We start from the raw sequence: 19,788 nt of genomic DNA on the forward strand, positions 1-19,788 counted from the left end.
TTTAATACTAATGTCAAAGGAAGGATTGTCCTACAACATAGATTTGACTTAATCAGAATTCTAGTATGTAAATGACTTGTGAATGAATATTTGCAATATATTTATCATAACGCCTAGCAATAACGTATTTTTGACTGGTAATATTTGAAAATTAGCAATAATAATAAATAGGACAAAGCTCATACAGAATGAATGTAGAGAAAGCAAACATTTATAAGTTAATCCCCCCACTGATGACAGAAAATAGTGCAGATAAATTCACCTGAACTCACAGTAAAATTACTAGTTCAATTATGAAGCAATTTTTAAGACTGAACTAAAAGAAATAAATGCTGCAATAATATGACATTATTCATACAATGAATCTATTAATATACGAGCATCGTTATCCTTTATTTGAAGTCTAACCTCAGATGCCTGCTGTGTTGCTGGATGCTAGAATGTCAGAAGAAAATAAGTGAAAGCACATCTCATCATGGGGTAAATTGTCTGTCGAAAATAAATGTACTTAGTTTCTGATTTGAATGCTGCTTTCTGCGAAAATAGGCTGGATTGTTATCATTGTCTGTGAAGACTAATCTTTCCTGAACGAAGAAAAAAAGCCATGTGCAGATGAACAAAAGCCACAGTGCAGAATGCAGGTAGGCCGATATCTGTTCCATTGTATTTAATGTCCCATTTTAATCTATTTCAGCTTTTTAATGTCATTGAACCAGCTATGAAATGTGCTTCAGATATTAGCAGGAGGAAAAAACCTGCAATGTAAAACAAGATATAATTCAGATGGACTAGAAAAATAATTTCTCTTACAATAAATAGATGAAAGTAGCTGTCTTATAAATTTTAGTAAGACCGAAACATAAACCTTTAAATTATTAATGTGGCCTTCTGAGGCATCTTCATTTTATTCTCCAATGGTCGTACAGCATCATTTAATGCCCCTTTTGGCAAATAATTTTTGACGTGGTCAGCATTTATTACTACACCTTTGTATGGTTAGTAAAGAAATGCAAGCATATGATCAAGTCTCCAGTATATGAAAGATAAGCTGTGTGGGTTTAGCACACGTAGACCACGAAGATACCATATTCATCATTATAGATAAGAGTCTGTTTATGAACGGAAATATTATGCATGTGGGAATATTTCTTAGAAATAGAAAAATCTACAGCACGAAAGAAGACTACTATGCCCATTATATCTGTACTAGCTTACTTAAACTCAAAATATCTTCACATTTGTTTAATGTTTTGTCAAACTTTATTGCCTTGCGGATGGTTTGGAGAGGGGGTGTGTAGCTTACAGATGGTGTTTTAATCAGGTTACCAATTGAAACCCTTAACTGTGTATTTCAGGACATTATTCCATCTCTGCTGCAGTGATGGGCAGTGGACCTGACGTCCAGCAAAACCACCCAATAAATTCTGTTGTGTTCGTCTTCTGAGGGGTCACACATTTAATGGAATTCTGCCCAATCAAGGGACACGATCAGGAACACAGGGTGTTCTGAAGGAATTGTCCCCTTGTGCTTCCTTCTAAATCGCTACATCCCTTGCCAAGACCCCAATCCAACATGCGCTCGCCTGTCTCCAGAATACATCAATAAACACAAGTGAAGGCCCCATTGCAGTGTTGGCGTGGTCACTGCTTCTGGTCTGCCTGCAGTCACTGGAGAACAACCGAACTCTGTAGCTAGCAGTTTGTGGGATGAATTTTCACATCAGTGAGAGCTTCATGGGGTGACACTGCTGAGGTAAGTGCTTTCTTGGAATGTAGTAATGTATTGGGCCAGCCAAACAGAACAAAAAGGGCTCCAACTGCTTCTCCAAGCAATGGATAGGACTGCCATCACTCACATTGGATCCCAGTCTTTCTGCATTGAAAGCAGTTCAATTTTCCTTTTGATAGCATGTGTTACAAAAATTAGTTACATTGCAGCTACAGTTCAAAAGTTCTATTTGTTTCATCAAAATCTGGCAATCTGTATTTGTATTTCACTATGTGCTTATTGATAATATGCAGTTCATATGCACAAAAATAAACAATCATAAAATGCAAAAGAATTTTAAGATCTAAGATCCATTTTTAACTAAATAGAACATGATTTGCCAACTTCTTTTCTCCCTCTCTTTTCCTGTTCCTGTGTAATTTCTGATGATACAACTGCAAAGCTTTAGCAAATCATTTAGTTTACAAAATTCCCTGTTCTTTAAATTTCAGTTATAAGGCAAGACTGCCAATGAATGGAGTGTTTTATTATAAATCCAGGATGGCTTGCAGACATATAAGCCATGACAGAAGTTGTCCCTTCTAAGTCCAGACTAAACTCATTGCAAAATCCAAAAGCTATCTCTGTCTAACTGCAATCTTGTTATACTCTCATTTTTGACAATTATCTTCAATAATTTATTACCATGTCAAAACATAAGTCTAATCTTAGCCATTTGAAACAATACGTAACATCACATATGCACACAAAACAGAATGAGTGTAAGAAGTCATATAACCAGCATTTGGCCAGAACATAAAAATACAGGGAAATGTTTGCCATGAATCAAAATATTTACAAAAGAATTATTTAAATATTTAAATGCAGGGATGCAATAAAAATGGAAACATATACAGTTCTAAGAGTTATGGTTAATGATTGATCCATAATAGTAATGATATTGTGTATAATGGAGTAAAATTAAGTCAGCTGTGTGCACACAAAGACTAATTCAGTCCACAGTTTGAAAACGTGTGAAATGATTTAAGAGAACAAACTGATGAGCACATTAGACTGAAAGAGAAAAAATAAGTAAAGGATTTACATACCCTATCTTATACGTGGCATATAAATATACTTCCAAAATGAGCGCTGTGTTCAATAAATGTATTAAGTAATGTATTTAAATGCACAGGTTTGTTTCAAAAACATTTTTGTGACAAATCTCTTAAAATACTAATGATATCAAAATAGTTCTTCCTTTAATTCATGAAGATTACATTAAACTGCCTCATTTGGTTAAAGGGACTTCATACACTTCAAAGGCTGAACAATCTGCAGATCACTTAAACTTTACCTGTACCTTGTTGACAAGTACGTATTGCATAATTAAGATTATTTTTAATTAGGTTATGTCAAAGTACCTAATTTCACGCAATTACAGTATCTTTTGATCATTGCTATTTAGAATGACAAAGTTGTGGAGACATTTAACATTTTTTGATCTCCAGAGCAATAAAGGTAATAAAATATATTTTCATCCTGTTAAGCTATACTGAAATGCAGCATGCTACATTCCACAATGACTATGACTTTGCATTTAAAAAGTGCTATAATTTCATATAAATGATACAATCTGTTCAGACTGACAGGATGCTTCTTTTTAACTAAAAAGAAAAATTTAAGAATTTAAGGACATTTGAACAACAACTATCATTATACAGTGCTTAGCTGGTTATATTGTTTGATATGCATCTTGAGACCTGTATATAAAATTCATCGTTTCAGAAGTGACATGTGCAAGTCCTGGACAAGCAAGGGGAAAGGCATATTCCTGACCTTGTAACCATGACAACCTTACACTGATTGGTAGCAGCAGACTCTGCATGCCTTTGACACTGGAGGCAACTCTAAGGCTGCAGACTTTGAATGAAATACAAGTATTTTCCTAACATATTAAGTCTGTTCTATAGATCAAAACTTGTCCAACAAATATTGAGATTAAAACTCATCAACTCCTTTAGCCAGTCTTTGGATAGATGCTGACTGACTTTACTCACATCGTGCAGCAGAGTTTTTACATGTTAAATAACTTGAAAACTTCCCAGTATTCACTTTATTTCTGCGTGGGGTGTTCCAGAGGGTGACACTCTTTCATTTAGCAGTAGCTTCATGCTCAGTTCCATAATTCTGATCATTTTCTCTAAATAGCTGCAAGATTTGTTCAAATGACTTCTTGAAAATTCTTAACTGCTACCAATGCGAATGTTATTCTTCAAGGACAGAACAATAAAAGCTAAAGTAAATTTTACATTTTGCTTATTTTTAATCTCTATAAACACCAATCACAAGTAATACAAATTATAGGAAACAACATCAAATATGAATACAATGGTTACTCGACGATGTTCAAGCTAAAAAACTTTATGTTCTGGATGTTTGTATCCTATCAGATAATAAGTTAAAAAAATGTTGAAATTGAAATAGGTACAGACATTCAAATTTTCAACATTGGGAAAAGCAACAGAAAGTGTTTAAAGCTCCATGTATGAGTATATTTAATTCTTCTTTTATTCCTGGTAAGCAGTTCAGTATTACTGGGGACAATTGACTATTCACCAGAGATACATCAATCCAATAATTTGGGAGTGCAAAAGTCACTATTCAATTACTGCAATCAGTCACAACTGGGATAAACTCATATTTTCTGTGTATGACTGCCCTCTGGATCAATATTGTACTTGTGTGATAAAGCAAAAAACTGATTCATGGAAAAGTATGTGTGTGGTACAATTTAATTTGGCATCTCTAGTGACAGAGATTTTAATTCAAATCCCCACACTATGTAAACAGTGAGATTTCTTTTACAATAACTTAAACGAGAAGGTTGACATGACTCCAATGAAGGAAATCCCTTTTCATACCCACACTGACTTTTAGCGAAAGTATCAATACGATCAATTCTTATAAGTAGGAGAAAAGTAGCCCTCTGATAACCTTATCAAGATAACTTAACCGAACTGATAAGAGAGGAGCTGTTTAGCTTTGATCGACCTGAATGTGACTCTATTTTCCTAATAGTATATGTAAAAGGAGCTCTGAATTGCATATCTCGTTCCAGCTCATTCAAAGACTCGTGGATAAGTGATTTGTTGTGGACCAGACCAGACCCCCTCAGTATATTTGAAGAAGGTGGCCTGGACCCTAGCTTTTTCTTATTTTAAAGGAAGATGTAAAGTGCATGTTCCAGATGTGATGCGACTGGTCAAATTACCAGAAGTTCAGCAATATACAATTTAATTAAGCACTATATTAAAATACAAACAAAAGAAAAGGAATTTAGATTAACTTGACTATTGCAAAATTTAACTAAGTAATAGACACCGTAATTATTACTAATTAACTTCCTCATGAACACACCTCTTGGCAAAAAGGCAAATTCAAACACACATTCTAACATGCAGTTCTCCAATCCAGGAGGAAAAAAAAGAGAAATTCAGAGAAAGTAGCAGCCAGGAGACAGTCACTGAAGCTTCCAACTCTTTTGAGACTCCAAAGACATTAAACTAAATCTAAAAACTAAAAGAAAACTAGAGACCCTAGTCTGTGAGAGCTGGCCACACTGAGGCTGCTTCCATTGTTCTAACTTTAAAAAAAACCTCAAGGCCTTACAAAATGTTCACTTTCTTAGAGACAGCTTGGTGCTTCTCTCTTACAATCTCTCTTCAAAGAAAAGGACAAAACACCTCTTAAAGTGGCAGCATTGTCACAGATTTGATTCCATAGTTATCTAAGTACAAAGCCACTTTTAAAACTGTATTCAGGCAATGAAGGAGGGTAATTCTAATTGAAATTAAACATATATGCACTTGTGTCAAATTAAACCAAATGATCAACAGCAAGATGCAGTGCTTCAAAATAGATTTAGTGACTGAAGTTTTCATGAATATTGTTTACCTGATGAATAATCCAACAGTTTTTTGTTTGTATGAGACAAACTCCATAAACAGGTCAGAACTACATCCCACACACACTTAGGATCTTCTTTAAATTGTTGTGAGTTTATGATTTCTTAAATTCCCACATCTCAATTCCTGAAGGTAGTTCAGAAAATGATTACGGTCAAAATGAGCAACTCATAAAATTGTTAGCTTCATGGGGCAGAATCATATAAAAGTTATCTGGAAAGTTTGTTTACATGTGCGAAGAGATTCAAGAATAGCTTCTTCCCCACTTTATCAGTATCTGATAATGCTGATTTCTCTCTGCACCTTCTCGACAGCTGTAACTTTGTAACCTGCACTCTGTTCTGTTACCCTGTTGCATTTGTATTGTATGATTTGGCTGTAAAACACATAAGACAACACTTTTCACTGTAACTCAGTACATATGACAGAACTAGATCAAATCAAATCTGGCAGAAATGAATGGAAGTTCCGGTGAGGCCTATCCTGACCCTGGGAGCATCTTGTTCCATCTTTTATGCTTGTGAGGTGAATTTCTCATGAGGCAGCAGTGTCTTGATGGTAAAGGATGATTATTGCTAATTAAATGTTAGTGGACAAATTCACCTCACTACTTTCAAAAGTTCTAAGCGAGCTAGACATCGAGAAAATTTGACATGGAGGTCAGAGATGGTACCTGGTGAGTTCAGACCAGACACCAGCATCTCAGGGCACACTCACCTGGCATTGGCTACCTGTATCCTACATTCCTCTAAGATCTCTCATGTCCCATCTCTATCCATTTATAGAATGACACTGCTCTTCAATACTGGAGCTCAGAAATGACTCTCAGGGGCTCTTCGCTTGTTCGCACTGACCTCAATCATTCTCAGCCTGCCTATATAATTGCAACATCCCTACTGTCATCATTTTTCCTTGTCTTTTTTTGCTTTCATCCCTCAGCCAGAGATAGCAAGGGAGTATTGCTTCTGTTTTCTCTCACCATTGGGCGGAGACACAAAACCAACAAGTTTGTCATGTTTGTCAGCAGGCCTTAGTCAAGTCAAGGGGAGTAGACTTCTGTCCTGGGGTCCTCGCAAATCTTGTCTAGAGCAGCCTCCAATACCAGTCCAGTGGCTTGGACACGGTCAGTCATCCACTCAGAGTGGTCAGAGGGAGGATCTTCTTGACACACGGGGTGAGAAGCTGAACATTAGGCAGCCCTCCAGCCATCTGGACTCTTCCTGCCCTCGTGGGGGCTGTTTTCCAAATGGAATGAGAGAGAGGCAGATATTATGTGTGATGAAAGTGGGTGGTACAGCTGTTAGTTTTGGTGCAGGTATTAAGGTATCTCGAGGGAGCGAGTGGGTAGCACAGAGGGAATACGGGTTACAGGTTGAAATAGATGATTTCAAATGAGGGAAGTGTTGGAGGCAGTTGTGAGAGTGGTAGGGTTCAATCCTCGGTGGGAGAAGGGTTCAGGAGCTGAGTTAGAGGCAGTGTAAGGTTTCTGAGAGAAAATGGTGGCACTGAAAATGGGAGAGTGAAAGTTGTCATTGACCTTCTTTCCACTTTGTTGGGAATTCCTCCCAGCAGCCAAAGCAGCATTAGCCTGGATTACAGCCATGGACCAGACTGGCATATCTGTTCTAGACCAAGGCATGTCCATTTTGTACCAGGGGCATGTCTGTTCTGGACAGGGACATGTCTGTTCTGGACCAGGCGCATGTTTGCTCTGGACCAGATACACGTCTGTTCTGGACCAGGACAATGTCTGCTTTGGAGGAGGGTCATATCTGGTTTGGTGGCCTCTGCTGCTGATCAAGGGGGAAGAAGATGTTCCAGTTGAGCACCATCCTGTCCAACTCCATGCCACAAAGTGAGTAGCTGAATTAACACCCCCCTCCCCCACCTCCCTCTGCCCCCAACCCCACTGACCACAATCTGCCATGTTTGGGTCAAATGCTGGGCATCACTGAGAATGCATGCCCGTTTTCCACCACAGCCTGGTAAAGGTGGTACACGAACCCTCTAATAGCTCAGAGACTTTCACCATGGTGGGTACAACCCAATCAGCACGTCACTGACAAAGCAAGTCAAGGCAGGATTTCTCCAGGTCATTGACCCTCAGAGGACTGCCAGAGAGCAGGCATCCCATTGAGTTTCAGGTGGAAAACAAACTCATGGTCTTGACCATTAATGACTGCATCAAAATGCAGAAACAGGAGCAGGAGCATCAGGCAAGTTTGTCAGAGGCAGTCAGTAAACTGGGTCAAAAGGATGGACGATTGCACCACTGTCAATACTGTGCTGGGCCCAGCATCCCAGCCCCTCGGTGTCTCTAAGTAGAGGAGACAGTGAGGTCTGCAGATGCTGGAGATCAGAGTTGAGAGTGTGGTGCTGGAAAAGTACAGCAGGTCAGGCAGCATCCGAGGAGCTGGAGAATTGACATTTTGGGCCTGAAACATTGATTCTCCTGCTCCTCAGATGCTGCCTGACCTGCTGTGCTTTTCCAGCGCTACACTCTCAACTCTGTCTCTAAGTAGAGGTTAGCCACAATGATGAAAAGTTACATCGAATGCATTTAGTGTCTGCTGGCTATTTGCATTAGCCTGCATTCCATTGCTAGCCATAGGTACTCAGAATCAATGATGAGGCAAGACGGGGCTGAGGGACCTCACCCTCACTCCAGTTGCTGCTTCCTTTCAAGAAGACAGGCTGGTGTCAATAAGCACCCAAAGGGAAGAGGGACCTCCTATTGCGCCCCCCTTACCCCTACCCCAAGACGTTTTATCTCGGGGCATTCACGAGGTGCCAAGATTGTCCATCTCCCCCTGTGCGATGCTAATGGCTACAAGTGTCCAGACGAAGAGGATGGATCTGCATCTGGGAAGGACACCTCAGAAAGCCTTGGTTTCCCTCTGCCCAAACACCCCTAGGGACAACAGCACAAAACCATTAGTTATACAGGGATAGCTACAGAGCAGGCTCCCTCCATCTCAGTTTCAGATGTCAAGACTGGGCTTAGATACAGTGAGAGATTAAGGAAAGAAAAACTACTCAGGACACATAGGTGACATAGATAGCACATAATTGTAACTTATCTTGCGCACTTCTCTAATTATATCCTCACTTGCATTCTTAAAATGTCTCCTGTTTGAGGCCTGATTAATCCACGAGCAGCCTCTCCAGACGTTCCCAGGATGTATGAGGTTGTAATTGCCAAGCATTTGTCATTTATCACCATGTTTCAGTCTGTGCACACTCTGAAATATTGAATGATGGGACAGTCAGAAAGGGATCACTCAAGGTCCCTCCCAACCAAGGGATAATCAGGACAGACCTCATTGTGCAACACTCAGACATGGTTCCCTGATAACAGTCTGAAGAGCTACCTAACCCTAGTGCCAGGTCTATGTTAATTCACCATCCCACTGACTTTCCCTGAACGGTTATAAAATGTAATGCATAGATACTGTAAAGTGGGATCACCCAAAGATATTGGGTGTACATTCAGGTGGATAATTAAACCTTTATTCAACAAGAGGAAAGGTCAAGGATTGTAAAAATAACAAGGTCCATAAGCCCTTTGAATAAGAAAGGGCTGGGTGGCTCACTGCCACTGGATTCTTAAACAACTCAAGGAAGTCCCAATTCAGCTCATTCATCCAAGAGGTAGGTTTCACTGAGGCTCTCTCCACCTTCTTGTCCTAATGCAGCTCATTCATCTGGGAAAGCAGGTTTCACTGAGGCTCTCTCTACCTTTCTGTTCTCATCAATACGCTGGTCTATCAGGCGGTCTTAGGTGGATCTCCTCATAAATGTCCTGATCTTTATCCTCATAAGGTTTCTCTTGAAACCCCCACCCCTCCATTTCATCAGCACCCAGGACATTCCCCCTTTGTTAGCGCCAATTGTGAAGGGCACAGCACACCACAATAATGACAACACCTTTTTTGGACTGTACAGCAAGATCCCAACAAGTTGGACCAGGCATTGAAACCCCACCTTAAAGAGGCCAGTGGTCTGTTCGACTAGTGGGGGCAAGAGTGGCAATGAATTTTAATTTTGTATTCAGTGTGAGGGGCTCATTAAAGTGATTTGAACTATGTTCGGAGGGGGTAGCCCTTGTCATCCATCAGTCACCCTTGTAGAACCTGAGAAACTGAAGGAAGGAGGCAGGAACTGCTGTATGTAGACATGATGGTAACTCTCAGGATATTCTGTGTAAACCTCCAAGATGTGGCTTCAAAGGTTACATTTCATTTAAGCATTGATAGTGTGGAAACGTTTTTTGTTGATGAACTCTGCAAGTTGGTGATAGGGCCCTCTCAATGCAATAATAGTGATGGTGCCATCCACCAGAGAGAAAGCCAGTGATGATGGAGCCTGGGTTGCTTGATTCTTCTTGTCTGGGATGGTGGGAGAGGATGGCATCAGTGACATCCCACATACATTTATTTGTGGAGGATTGGAAGATATCACACAAGTGTTTGATGGAAATGAGCCACTTAAATATTCAGATCTTGAGAGGCACCAGGGATGGTATTGGTATCCAATCCTTCAGAGTGTAAGTCCTGCTCTAGCTGCCAGCACTTTTTTGGTGCTGATGACCCAAGATATTTTTAATCAGCTCCTGGGCTGACTTTCAGAGAGTTGAAAAAAAATAACAGAGGTGTGCAGATACAGGATCTCATCATTTTTTTTTCTGTCACCTTGTTGCATCTCACTCCTGCAAGATGGTGTGGCACTTGCTGGTGGTGACTGTTCCCACTTGGCTTGATGTTAATGTTGTGATTGTTCTTTCCTTCGATGCTATCTTCACATTTAAAACAAGGCTTCAAAGACTCCAGCCACACCAATATCAGCTGATAATCTATGAGGAAAGCAAACATAACGCCATTGAACAATTTCCTGAGCCCACATGTGTAACACATTGAAGTCTCATGTTACGCTCTCACACTGTGTGGCATGGGGCTTCCCAAGGAGATCACTCTCCTATCTGCACTGAGGTATATCACCTGACCCAAATCTATGTTGACCAACCAAGCGTTTTATACTGTATGATGGAAGTAGTTTACTCCTGGTAAAGCAACATAGTAGCATACCAAGAGAGAGTGCTGGAGATCAGTCGAGAGTGTAGTGCTGGAAAAGCGCAGCAGGTCAGGCAGCATCCGAGGAGCAGGAGAATCGACGTTTCAGGCAAAAGCCCTTCATCAGGAATGAGGTTGTGAGCTGAGGGGGTGGTGAGATAAATGAGCTCGGCTTACAGCCTCATTCTTGATGAAGGGCTTTTGCCCGAAATGTTGATTCTCCTGCTCCTCGGATGCTGCCCGACCTGCTGTGCTTTTTCAGCACTACACTCTCAGTAGCAGCGTACCACCTGAGAAAGGAAAAGCACCCTTGCCCATCACAGACCATATCCTTATATACTGAAAGCTCAGTGCTTGAATACACCAATATCTTCCAGTCCTAGCTGGGTTTCTGATTTGAGAAGTTCAGGTCACACTGTTGAGTATATTTCTCCAATTTCATTTGCTTAGCTGACATGACAAGGTGGCAAACGGTGTACATAATATAATGGCCACGAGTCCTTTAGGCCACAATTCTTCATGTGAATTATTGGACAATGCCGATGAGTTGCAAGTTAAAGGCAATGGGGTAGGCCATTTGGAACTGAGATGAGGAGAAATTTCTTCTCCCACAGTGGTGTGCCTGTGGTCTTCTCTGCCACAGAAAGCAATTGAGGTCAAAAAATTGAATGTTTTCAGAAATCTGTTAGATATAGTTCTGTGCGCTAAAAGGATCAAAGGCTATGGAGAAAAAGCTGAAATAAGGTACTGAATTGGATGATCAGCCACGATCACTTTGAATGTGAACAAAGCTCAAGGGGCGGTATGGCCTGCTCCTGCTCCCATTTTCTGTTTCTTTGAAGCCAGATGTTTGGCCTTACTGAAGCAGTTAACAGGGTTGGATATTCAAACTTATTCTCTCTGCCCTCAAAGAGCGAAATAGCTTACTCCACCCTCCTTGCAAAACGCGTTAACCATTTTGTAAGGTTATTGCACTATCATTCTGATATGGTGAGATTCCAACTTTGTGTTCTCCAGAGTGAACTTCAGGCCCTGCCTCTAATGCAGGTCAATCCCAGTTCCTTCATGGTCCTTTCTGTATTGACATCCGTGTCACTCCCTCTGTTTCTGTTATGTTCCTTTATATAATGGCTAACATGCCCAATTTACTCTCAGAGCCATAGCTTTGTGAATTCCCATGTCCCCATTCTCCGATATAGGTGTTAGATGACCATGAGCTGTGACAACCCATCTCCCTGAGTTCCTAGTCCCCTCCCACACACTAAAGGATTCTACCTTCCCTTGTGAATGGCCCCATTCACTCTAATCATTTTTTCGGTGACTCGTCCAATGAACCACTTCCCTCATGCTGAGATTTCCAGGACTCCCTGATAAGCTTCCTGACCAAAACCCTCAGAACAAGTCATGGCCCACTCTCCTGTTTAGCATAATAGTACGACAGTGCCATTAAGCAGGACCCAACCTGGATGGATATCTCTACAGCAACCTGACTGGCATACATGGAATCTCAGATGAGCTCAGTGCAGCTAGCTCAGTCAGCTGGTCAGTTGATCTGCAGTGCAGAGTGACAGTAGCAGCATGGGTTCAATTCTGGAGTGGCTCAGTAGTTTGTACTGCTGCCTCACAGCGTCAGGGACCTGGGTTCCTTTCCACCTTCGAGTGACTGTCCGCATGAAGCTTCTCCCCGTGTCTGGGTGAGTTTCCTCCCCAATCGAAAGATTTGCATATCAGGTGGGTTAGTCAATGTAAATGTGAGGTTGCGGGAGTCGTGTCGGGTTTTGGGTGAGGTACTTATTGGAAGGTCAGTGCAGACTCAATGGTGTAGCCTCTTTTTGTGCTGCAGGGATATAATGGTTGCACTTGACCTGCAGAACTGATTGTGGCCCAGAGCCTAGACTGCAACTAAACCTGGTAGGCCCAAGTTCCTGACTGACCATGGACTGGAATTGTACAAATCCCTTGAGTAAGAAGGACTGTACCCCTGACTGACTGTAGTCTCCCTTGACCAGGCTAAGGACTGCTCCCCTTTGACTTTCACACATGGCCGTTAGACTGAAGCACATGGAGTGTGCAGATGTGACATTGATGTAGTATGGTGTTATACAGTAACGTTTCCATCCCTTTGACTGTTCAGTGCTCCTCACCATGACAAATGGCTTGCCTATCCCTCTGCACTATAACATAATGCAAGCCACAGAGACTGACAGTCTGTACTTTAGCACTGAAGATGATGTCTGCTAAAAGAAAAAGCAATGCACAGAGACTGGAAGATTCCATCTTAGCACAAACTGAGTGAATGTTGAGAAAACCAACCAAGAGCCATAAGGTGCATCCAGTAGAGATGTGTAAGATGATTCCTAGGCCCTGTGGGCAAATTGACCAGGCAGAAGCATGTAAGTCATGGGTGTCCCGGAATGCCAATGAGCTCCACTGTTGGGTTTTGAAGGACTGGCATGATCTGAGTTGGTCTGAGAGTAGCCATAATGATGTGGTCGCATTGACAACTTTCCAATGTCAATTTTAGAGGACCAAGATCCAGGAAGATGGTGTCCATGGAGTGTTCAAGGAGATTGGGCTAAAGATACAGTTGGACGATTGCAGATCCAAGCAGTTGGTAAGTGGCGACAGTCTGAATTTAACATGAGGATTTTGTGCCATCTACTTCCTCAAACAAAAAGAGGAGAGTTGGAATTAGTGTAGAAATGAAGTGAGTTGGGCTAACAATGAGATGCAAACTTAAAGGAGGAATGGAGTTGCATCTCAAAAGCCAGATTCTGGATTCACCATTTAAAACTTAAGGGGAAGTCAAAGTTCTTTTTGATGCCAAGATTCTGATTTATTTTTTAGTCTCAGTGTATTTTCCCAACATTCTCACTGTTTTCCATGTCGCACCACTGATGGAAAATTCCAAGCATCGGGATGAATTTTGGCAAAAATAAGTTATGTATCAATTTCAGGGCGGGTTTTCCTTCATGAGCTCCGGTGCATTTTTTGCAGGCTATTTTACACCATTCACCTCATCACATATGCAACATTTGATTGTGGTGCTATGCTCATGCTATCTTACAGTCACTATTGCCAGGATCCTCCAGATTTCTGGAAGGGAGTGCCAAGGGAGCAAGCTGAAATGCACCCTGGTCCAAACTGCGAGATGAGTGCCAATTCCTGTGTACGAAGTGCCCAGCAGCAGCATTACAATCAAAGGTGTCAACATGTTCCAAAGTGAAACATTGCATTGATGAACTATATTCCAATTAGTCTGTAATGTGCCATGATGATGTGGTGAGACTGCTGTGTGTCCAATGCCAATCTCCGTGGATAGGGAATGCACTCTGTTACTGCCCATGGAGTGCACGCTGAGATGTTGGGTTGACTGGTCAAGATGGAGAGCTGGGGGAGCAAGCCATGCTCCCTCTGTCTTTCAAATTGAAATTTTTAGCCACCCAATACATCACCACTGCATGAGCAATGGGAAACTCAAAAAGGAGAGGTGAGCTAAGTTATTAATAACGTAAATATTACTAAAAGCCTCTTGCCACTCACAAAAGATATTCTCACCTTGCCATTCAAACCTTGGTCAAAAAATTAGAGGTGCTTTTCTTAACTTTGAGAATCTTATTTTTCTGATCTCAGCATATTTTTCTCAACTGCCACATATTGGTCATGCCGTTTTGGGGGCTGGGAATTTTCAACCAACAGAACCTCCCATCGTGGGTGAGAATTCTAAAGCAGATGACATTATCAAGGTTTATAACATCACGAGGTGCATGGACAGGGTGAATTTCCAAGGTCTAGTCCTAGAGTGAGTCGGTCCAAAACTAGAGGGCATAGGTTTAAGATGAGAGGGGAAATATTTAAAAAGGACCTGAGGGGCAACCTTTTTACCTGGGGGGGGGGGGTTTATATGGAATGAGCTGCTAGAGGAAGTGGAAGAATGGTGCAATTGCAATATTTAAAAGGCTTCTGGATGGACATTTGCATAGGAAGGGTTTAAAGAGATATGGGGTGAGTGCTGGCAAATGGGGCTAAGTCAGATTGAGACATCTGGTTGGCATAGACAAGTTAGACCAAAGCGTTTGTTTCCATGCTGTATGACTCTATGACTCTATAATTGTTCACAATGTGTCTTGGAAATGGCAATTGTTTTCTGGAATCGTACATATCGGATAATTACTACCATGTATTTTTGAAAGAATTTATGACATTTTCTGGAAATTATTGTCCCAAATCATCTGGGCTCCAGATCGTCAAACCAGCTGTATGACTGGAGATGATGTGCCAAACGATTGTGGGAATACCCAACTTCTACTGAAGAAATCCCTAGCTCCCTCGTACCATCTGTGAGGAGCTCTGTGTCTGAGCTAGATGTGGAGATTTTAAACACATCATAGAGTCATTGTCATAGTGGTGTATAGCACAGAAACAGACCTTTGGTCCAACGCATCCATGCGGAGCAGCATTCCTAAATTAATTTAGTCTCATATGCCAGCGCTTGGTCCATATCTCTTTAAACTCTTCCCATTCAAATACCCATTCAGATGCCTTTTAAATGTTGTAATTGTACCGGATGTATCTATCTGAATAGTTACATGGAAAATATTTTACAGAAGAAAATGGAGTCCAATTCCTGAACAACTACAGGACTGACCTCCACACTCCCAACCACAACATCATCCCTTCTGCCTCTCTGCCTGAAACCCACCCCAATCATTTACCTTCCTGAGCCCACCCCCATTTACCTCCCTCATACCCAGTGGCTACCCCCAACCATCCGACCAATAGCGCCAACTTGATTACCACCTCATCCACCTGGCAGCTCAGTATATTGACCACTCTACTCACTTTCCAACTGATGCAGCTGGTACCTTAGCTACCTACCTATCTACCCATCTACCTATTGATTACCTCATCCATCAGGCAGCTGCCCACATCCTCCACCTACTGCCTCACCTGCCCACTTACCTTTCCTATTCAAGCCGTTTGTCCAATAGTCTCAATATCACAAGCCCCTTTCTCTACCACTCTCCCCATCTCTCCACTCACTCATTCACTAACTTTTAAACTGATTGTAAGGCAGCTACTCTGTAAAATTGGGATATGTCCTGTCTTCACCCAAACTGTACTCCACTGTGGCAATACTCTCTGAGGGCCACTAGTCACCACGTCTCTGGAGCAGTATCAACTCAGGGTGGCACAGTGGCTCAGTGGTTGACACTACTGCCTCACAGCGCTGGGGACCGGGGTTTGATTCCAACTTCAAGTGGCTGACTATGTGGAGTTTGCACGTGTCTGTGGGAGTTTCCTCTGAAACCTACTGTCCAAACATGTGCAGGTCAGATGGGCTAGCCGTGGTTAAAAAAAATGTCAGTTAGAAGGGTCTGGATGGGATGCACCTTGGAGGGATAGTGCAGACTTGCTGTAATGAATAGTCTCTTTTTGCACTGCAAGAAGTCTCTAAATTTTTGGAACACAATCCAACAATGACTGCCTACCTTCAGAAGACAAGGCTTTTTTTTATTACAAAAGGAATCGGCCACATTATTTAAAAAGATCAGGAAATTATTCACAAATTCCAAAGTATATTATTATACCACCAACTACTAACCACACATACAGGATAATATTTTCAGATGTGGCAGATCTTACTGTACACAGTTAAAAAAAAACTGCTCTACCAGGGAAACTTATCTTTTCCATTTATTCAGCATGCAGAAACCATTTATTGTCTTGTAAACACAAAAACTGCAGCAAATAAAAATTAAATATATACAGGAGACACTGAATTCCTGATTTTTATTTTTCTTGTTAAAAGATTTGAATAATTCAGAAAGCTCCTAGGGCTTGTGAATTAAATTGTCTTTCCATTTATGAAATTAAAGTTCTATTTCCGTTTATGGTCATGCTCTGTTCTCTATTCACTTTAGACCATTGCCTCCAAAGCTAGATTACATTTCTATGACACACAGAAAATGTCACTGTGAATTTAAATAGCTACATTTCAAAAACCGACCACTCGACCCAATTTGCAAAGCAGGTGCATTGAAGATAATGAACCAGATCCTAATTTTATTTTTAAATAGCACAAAGTATATATTTGGGTTGTATTTCTGACAAGACTATTTCTTTTCTTTTACGCAGATGCCAATACTGGAACTAAAATACAAGTCCGAATCATTGAACTGCAGGACACTCTTAATGTAACACCCTATGGGTCAAATTCCTATCATTACCACTTAATTTTCCATTAGTTTACCTCTTGTATAATTTGAACAGTAAGTAGCATTCCACACTTGTAATTGCACCAGTTCCTAGCTTCGCTTTTTAATTTTGTGCTTTTTCTTATGACCAATCCACAATTATTTGACAATTAGCTTTCATGAATTCATGGAGAAAAATGCAGTTCACTATTTTTTACCAGCACGAATGTCAATTTGAGGTAAAGATTTTAAATCACAGTGGTTTAACAACAAATCAAATATAAAAATATGTCGTGATACAACCATTCCACAAAATATATTGCTGTGCAACCAATTATTTTCATTTCTGCATAAATGCAAGCTCCACGTTGGAATTGACTGCTTGAACTGTGGGGTGTGTTATGGTCTGCCCTGATAGATGCATTTATTGGTGTCCTCAGGTAGAATGTCTAGACTTTGAGAGAAAATTTTCTGTTATTTCATAACAGCTGAATACCAAAAATTCTATTTTCTCAAGAATTTAATCTACACAAACAATACTTGGTAGTTTCCCTGATTTGAGAATACAACAATTGCTACTGAAAGTGGAATGCATTTAAATGCGAGCAAAATAATGAATTGAATCAAATGTATGCAGGAGATGTGAGAAACCGCTGAATGTCATCATGAAGAAGATCAAAGCGCAACATTCATTCATTGCAGTTTAAACCACAGATTCCTGGTGCACCCTATGCTTGTTATGGCCAGAATTTAACAATTAATTTCTTATGTGCATGTCTCTTAGGGACCCATTTAGAAAACCTCTGTTTGCAACATTACCTCAAGCATATTATTCTTTTAAATTTAATGGACTGATCTTTAATATCAGCATTACATTTACATTAAGTACAAACCAAAGATCAGAGTAATGATATATTTAAAAGGAAAACTTTTCACTCTCCTTCATTCCTTCATTTTTATTGATAGTAATTTTTTGGAAAGATCTCAAACCATCCTTTTATTTGTTTAATTTGCTTGCTTTGTTAGTTAATAATCATGCTAATAAGCTACAGGTTAGTATGTAATTTAGCTTTACTTTGAGCTTAATGTAGTGCAATGATCACCAGCTTATGTTACTATTGGACAAGTCAGATTCCAGAATTAAATCTTTCTTGTTAGATCATATTTTATTTGTTTTCAATTTAACACAAAGGTCTTTCACTGAAGCATAAACACATAAGGCTGCAGATTTGGTTTGAACAATAAAAAATAAATTTATTACGCAAGGCACATAAAAAATAACAAAATGAAACAAACCACGTTATCTGAGCATAATGCAGTTTGAAAGTTTCCAGAACACAGAGCCAAATAAAATCTCAAAATCATTAAAATCTAGAAAAACTACCCTTTTCTGTACAATCTGCAGGTTTAATTTAACTGCTTTTTCACAGTTCCTGTCCTCTGAACTGTGAATTCATTTTCATGGAATATTCCTGGATATCTTTAAACTTTCTCTGCATTTTAATAATTTGCAGAGTTCTAAGCAAATGTAGAGTCAGCGGGTTATACAGCACAGATAAAGACCCTTCAGTCCAACTTGTGTGTGTAGACCAGATATCTAAACTGATCTAATCTCTTTTGTCAGCATATAGTCCATATCCCTCTAAACTCTTCCTGTTTGTATACCCAACCAGATGCCTTTTAAATGTTGCAAGTGTACCTACCTCTACCCCTCTCCTCTGGCAGCTCATTCACCCTGTATGAAAAAAGTTGCCATTAGGTCCTTTTTAAATCTTTCCCCACTCACCTTAAACTTATGCTCTCTAGTTTTGCCCTCCCTTACCCTAGGAAAAAGACTTTGGCTATTCACACAATTGGTTTGAAAGGAACTATAATCTTTCCTGGAGATAACTATTCTATAATTGCTCTGAGTGATCTCATTTCTGGGGAAAGACAAGATTTGAATCCAACTCCAATCAGAGCTCCTCAAACTGCCCAAGAGCTTTTCAACCTCTGGATTTTTCTAAACTAAAATCAATCAATGAGTGAGTGGACACGTGCTTGGCAGATGAGGGAAAATGTGGGTAAACTCAAGGTTATCCACTTTGATAGCAAAAAGAGATAGCGTTGATAACAGCCAATGGAATCATGTGAGCTGCTAACACAAGCATTGACCAGCTCCAGGGGACACATAGGCCACTTCTGTTTGTCCTCAGAAGATGAGCTATTGGTGAACAGCTCACAATGACCATTCCCCTTCACATGCTAGAGGGTGGTGCAGAACTTGACAAAGCCATAGACCTTGCATGTGTCCTGCAGAATCTTACTCTTGAAGTTGTTTTCATTCATGACTGTGTGAATTTGACACAGGGAGCTGGAGCAGACAAAACAAAACCGTATGAAAACAGAAAGGTGCTGGAGAAATCCAGCAGGTCTGGCAGCAACTGTGGAGGCAGAAACAGAGTTAAAATTTCGAGGCTGATATGATTTTACATCAGTGTTATGTTTGGGTCAGTAACATCAAAGTCCATTTGTCCACAGCTATTTGGAACATTTTTCTTGACAACAGATTTTCCTACTTTTAAAATTAATTCATAAACAAATGATGAAATCATATGCATTGTTATGCACAAGAAGACAATTAAACACAGAATCAGCTTTTTGAATGAACCATCTGCTATGAACCCAGTTCCCTACCCTTAACTGCGTGCTTCATTAGTCTTTGTTTTTGAACACTTGTCAAGTCCTGCTTGACACTTTTGGCTTGTATTTTGCATTACTAATGACAATAAAACTGTTAGCATTCTGGGATGATCCTGTCCTGGGATGGCAGAACTGAAAAGAGACTGATCATTTCAGACTATATT

General features: G+C 40.4%; 1 long non-coding RNA gene across 1 annotated transcript; it reads left to right on the forward strand.

Moving 5' to 3' along the window:
- The first annotated feature begins 458 nt into the window (after positions 1-458).
- On the forward strand, positions 459-17,397 carry LOC140476785 (uncharacterized). The gene is made up of 4 exons (XR_011960607.1): positions 459-641; positions 1,356-1,753; positions 13,270-13,359; positions 16,884-17,397. It is a non-coding gene; the product is annotated as an uncharacterized lncRNA (long non-coding RNA).
- Positions 17,398-19,788: the final 2,391 nt, after the last annotated feature.

This window comes from Chiloscyllium punctatum, chromosome 5 (genome assembly GCF_047496795.1).
Source record: "Chiloscyllium punctatum isolate Juve2018m chromosome 5, sChiPun1.3, whole genome shotgun sequence".
Taxonomy (NCBI): domain Eukaryota; kingdom Metazoa; phylum Chordata; class Chondrichthyes; order Orectolobiformes; family Hemiscylliidae; genus Chiloscyllium; species Chiloscyllium punctatum.